Source organism: Ursus arctos, unplaced genomic scaffold, assembly GCF_023065955.2.
Source record: "Ursus arctos isolate Adak ecotype North America unplaced genomic scaffold, UrsArc2.0 scaffold_12, whole genome shotgun sequence".
Lineage (NCBI taxonomy): Eukaryota > Metazoa > Chordata > Mammalia > Carnivora > Ursidae > Ursus > Ursus arctos.
The window spans coordinates 507,722-513,516 of NW_026622786.1; positions in this window are offsets into that span (position 1 = coordinate 507,722).

The following is a 5,795-nucleotide window of genomic DNA, read 5'->3' on the forward strand; positions in this document are numbered from 1 at the left end:
TCATGTATAGAAATGCAACTAATTTCTGAGCATTGATTTTGTATCCTGCCACATTACTGAATTTCTCTATAACTTCTAATAGTTTGGGATTGGATTACTTTTGGGTTTGCCATATAGAGTATCATGTCATCTGCGAAGAGAGACAGTTTGACTTCTCCTTTGCCGATTTGGATACCTGTTATCCCTTTTTGTTGTCTGATTGCTGTTGCAAGGACTTTTAGTACTATGTTGAATAATAATGGTGAGAGTGGGCATCCTTGTCGTGTTCCTGATCTTAAGGGAAAGGCTTCCAGCTTTTCCCCATTGAGAATGATATTTGCTGTAGGCTTTTCATGGATGGTTTTTATGAGATTGAGGAATGTACCCTCTATCCCTACACTCCTACGGTTTTCATCAGGAAAGAATGCTGTATTTTGTCAAATGCTTTTTCTGCATCTATTGAGAGAATCATATGATTTTTCAATTTTTCCTTCTGGATAAAATCTATGACACTAATTGATTTGCGAATGTTGAACCACCCATGCATCCCAGAGATGAATCCCACTTGGTCATGATGGATAATCCTTTTAATGTACTGTTGGATTCTCCTAGCCAGGATCTCGTTGAGAATTTTGGCGTCCATGTTCATTAGGGAAATCAGTCTGTAATTCTCCTTTTTGACGGGGTCTTTGCCTGGTTTGGGGATAAAGGTTATATTGGCCTCACAGAATGAGTTTGGTACCTTTCCTTCTGTTTCTATTTTTTGAAATAGCTTTCGGAGAATAGGTATTATTTCTTCTTTGAATGTTTGGTAGAATTCCCCAGGAAAACCATCTGGGCCTGGAGCTTTTTTTTCTCTTTTTTTGAAGGTTGTTTATCACTGACTCAATCTCTTCATAATTAATTGGCCTGTTTAAAAAATCAATTTCTTCCTGTTTCAGTCTTGGTAGTTTATAGGTTTCCAGGAAGTCCTCCATCTTTTCCAGATTGCTTAATTTATTGGCATAAAGCCGTTGATAAAAGTTTCTAATAATCCTTCCAATTTCATTTTTGTTGGTTGTGACCTCTCCTTTTTCATTCATAATTTTATTATTGGGTCCTTTCTCTATTATTTTGGATAAGTCTTGCTAGTGGTCTGTCAATTTTATTAATTCTTACAAGAACCAGCTTCTAGTTCTGTTGATCTGCTTAGGACTGCCTTTGCAGTAACACCTGTGTTTTCATTCCTGTTGGTCTACATAAATTGTTTAAATTGATTTTTGCTTTCCTGGTTTATCGAATCATTCCTGTGCAGGATGGTTCCTAGTCTCCAAGTGTTTGAGTTTCTTCCAAATTTTTCTTTGTGGTTGAGTTCCAATTTCAAAGTGTTGTGGTCTGAGAATATGGAGGGAATAATTTCATTCTTTTGGTATTGGTTGAGACCTGTTTTGTGACCCAGAACATGGTCTATTCTTGAGAATGTTCCATGGGCATTAGAATAGAATGAGTATTCTTTCATTCTGGGGTATAGTGTTCTATATATATCTATGAGGTCCAACTCGTCGAGTATGGCATTCAAAGCTCTTGTTTCTCTGTTGGTTTTCTGCTCCGGTCCTCTATTGCTGATAGTGGAGTGTTGAGGTCCCCTACCATTAATGCATTTTTATCTATATGTCTCTTTATTCTGGTTAAGAGTTGGCTTGTGTATTTTGCTGCTCCCCTATTAGGGGCATAGGTATTTATAATAGTCATATCCACTTGTTGGATTCATCCTTTAAGAATAATATAGGGCCCTTCTGTGTCTCTATCTTTAGTCTTTAGTTTAAAATCCAATCTTTCTGATATGAGAATTGCTACCCCAGCTTTCTTTTGAGGTCCATTGGCATGAAAGATGGTACTCCATCCCTTTATTTTCAGTCTAAATGTATCTTTAGGTTCAAAATGAGTGTCTTGTAGATAGCAAATGGATGGGTCATGTCTTTTTATCCAATCTGCAACCCTGTGGCTTTTTATGGGAGCATTTAGGCCATTTACATTGAGACTGGTTATTGAGAGATATGATTTTAATGATGCCATGTTGCCAGTAAAGTCTTTGTTTCTATAGTTTGTGACTTTCTGCTCTGTATCACTCTTGGGGCCTTTTTACTTTTCTAGAACCCCCCTTAATATCTCCTGTAGGGCTGCTACGTGGTTATGAAATTGGTCAGTGTCCGGCAATTATGGAAGTTCCTTATCTCTCCATCAATTCTGAATGACAGCCTTGCTGGATAAAGGATCCTTGGCTGCATGTTTTTCTCTGATAGAGCTTTAAAAATGCTCCCCCAGCCCTTTCTCTCATTCCAGGTCTGTGCAGACAGGTCTGACATAATTCTGATAACTTTGCCTTGGTACGTGAGAAATTTCTTTGCCCTGGACACTTTCACTACTGTATCCTTGGATCTAATATTTGTGAATTGCACTATGAGGTGACGTGTCGTAGGTTTGTCATGGTTGAGCTTGGGAAGTGTCCTCTCTGCCTCTTGGACACCAATGCTTGTTTCCTTTGCTAGATTAGGGAACTTTTCAGCTACAATTTGTTCAATTATCTCTTCTAGACCTCTGTTTTTCTCCACCCCCTTGGGGATGCTGATGATTCTGACATTGGAACGTTTCATTGAGTCAGTTATCTCCCGTCACCTACATTCTTGAGAATGGATTTTTTTGAGCCCAGATTCTAATTTAGCTTTCTCTTCTACTAACCGATCCTCCAATTTGCTGATATGTTCTTCTGCCTCATTCACCCTGGCCATCAGAGCCTCTAGTTTTGACTGCATTTGGCTCATAGAATTTTTAATTTCTGCCAGATTCGTTCTCATTTCCGGCCTTAGAGATTCTATATTCTCATTAACATTTTCGTTAATACTTTTTTCAAGTCTTCACATCATCTTGACCATTGTAACTTTGAATTCCATTTTTGATAATTTGGTTATATCCATATCCATTAGTTCTGTGGTAGAGGCCACAGACTCATTGTCTTTTCTTTGCTGGGGGGGATTTCTCCTTCTCGTCATTCTGATGAGGAGAGGTTACGGGGTTGTCCAGAGCCCAAATTATTGACCGGGACACAGGCAGTGTGCACTTGTTTTATAGGGATCTTAGGGATGTGGGCTTCTTGATTTTTCAGCCTGCCTTCTGCGGGAGGTGCCTGCCATGCTGATACTTAGGCAACCCTGTTTGGGTAGAGTTTCTGTGTTCCCTGCGATGGGGGATGAGGATGGGCACACTGTGAGCCAGTATTTCCAGGCTTTTGTTTTCTTGAGGCTTTCCCTGGCAGTTTGCTGTGCCTCTTCTGAGAGTCAGAGCAGTAGTAGAAGAATCTCAGCCTCTGTCTCAGAACAGAGGGATCACGGACCAATCTCCACTGATTTTCAGGCCACTTTAACTCTGTTTCTGTTGGTGCTGCTCAACTCTGCAGCGTCCCAGGATGTGCGCCCCACACCTGGCATCCCACCCCTCACTCCAGGGCCAGTGAGTCTCCGTCCTTTGTGTTTCTAACACCACCAGTGCCAGCCACCCCTGCGGGCTCCAGGGCTCCTGGTGTCCGTCTGGTTCCAGTGAGCACACCGGAGCTCCGTTTCAGTCTGGTGGCGTGCGTTCCCTGGCTCACGGTCTCAGTCTGCTCTCTCACGGGTGCTGGTCCGCCAGTCCACCCCTCCTCCTCTTTTGTTTTAAATGTAGTATAGCTGACACACAATGTTCCATTGGTTGCAGTGTACGACAAAGTGATTTGACAAGTCTATATGTTATGGTGTATTCACCGTAAGTGTATCTACTTTCTGTCACCATACAATGCGATTACAATACCATTGAATTTATTCCTTATGCTGCACCTTTCATCCCTGTGACTTGTTGATTCCATAACTGGATGCCTGTAGCTGCTACCCCCCTTCACCTATTTTGCTCATCACCTAATCCCTCCCCTCTGACAACCACCAGTTTAATCTCTATATTTATGGTTCTGGTTTGCTTGTTTGTTTTGTTTTTTAGATTCTACATGAGTGAAATCATATGGCATTTCTCTTTGTCTGATTTTTTTCACTCAGCATAACGTCCTCTAGGTCCAACCATGTTGTCACAAATGGCAAGATCTCATTCTTGTTATGTCTGATAATATTCCATTGTATATATATACACCACATTTTCTTTATCCATTCATATGGTTGGCCACTTGGGCTGCTTCCATATCTTGGCTACTGTAAATAATGCTGCAAAAAACATAGGGATGTGTATATCTTTTTGAATTAGTGTTTCTGTTTTATTTGGGTAAATACCTAATAGTGGAAATACTGTATCATATGACATTTCAATTTTTATTTTTTGGGGGAATATCTGTACTGTTTTCCATCATGGTTGCACCAATTTACATTCCCCATCCACAGTGCATGAAGGTTGCTTTTCACATGTTTCTTATACCAAAAGCAGGGCCCTGGGGAAGAAATGGGAACATATTCACAAATATGCTTGATAATATTGAATTCCAGAATCCTCTGAATTTTCTCAGCCTGTAGAAATGGGCCACTCTCCTTGGATAGGAGATCTCAGTCTTCACATTTCCATTGGCTGAAGACTCTGAATAGACTTCAACTAAAGTAGATGCCTTGTAAGATAATACTTGTCTAACTCAAGATTTGCCTCCTCCTCTCCTGCCCATTGGTTAAAGTCTCAGTAGACCCAGCTGGGTTAGTGCTGTTTCTGCTTTATACGAGGGAGGGCAGAGAGAATTATTCACTGAAGGAGTTGCAAAGAATATGTTGCAGCATACAGGAGTTCTTACCTGGGAGACGAGCTTGAGAATGGCATACAAGATGTCCTTTAATAGGTGAATGGATCAACAAATTGTGGTATATTCATACAATAAAATATTAGTCAGTGATAAAAAGAAATCACCTACCAAAATATTAAAAGACATAGGTGAAACTTAAATGCATATTGTGAAGTCAAAGAAGCCTGTCTGTAAATGCTACATGCTGTAAGATTCTAGTTGTATGATGTTCCGGAAAAAGCAAAACTATAGAGCCAGTATAAGGATCGGTGTTGTCAGGGATTCAGGTAGAGCAGGGAAAGGGTGAACAGGTGAAGCATAGGTGAGATTTTTTAGGACAATGAAACTATTCTGTATGATTATGTAATGGTAGATACATATAATTATGCATTTGACAAAGCCAATAGAATTTTACAGTGTGAAGAGTGAAGCTTAATTTATGAGAATTGAAAAAATTATTTAGGAAATCAAGGAATCCTAGGGAGCAATGCAGACTGTGATGAGAGAATCTATGTTACAATGTATAAAACAACCTCACTGGAGGGGGTGACCTCAAGAACTTTGGAAATGAGAGGGATCTGTAAGACTAAAGACAAAGGAACTGTTCATAGGCATCATCCCATAGTTGATAATGATATTGAAACCATGGTAAGGGGAAAGGGTTCAGGTTAATAATTTTGATTCAACTATATGTGTATACTGGAAATGAACAATTAGGAAAATAGATGGTGGATGGTAGGTATCAGGTTTCTCATTGTTGGAGTCAAAGTTTAAAGGTGGGGAAGGGGAGGAGGCTAGAATGATCCATGTAGTGAAAGATATCAGTGTAAACTCATGTTTGCCTTACAGTGTGTTACATATAGAAACATACATACACATAGACACCAGTTAGAATATTCAGTATATTTTCTTTGTCAGATGAGAAGTCCTAAAAGAAATGACAAACCAGTAGCAACGAGCATGCCAAGTGTTCAGGCCTTGGTTTCCAATATCATTCTTCATAAAGTGAAACAAGGCTCCTTGAAGAAATTGTTGA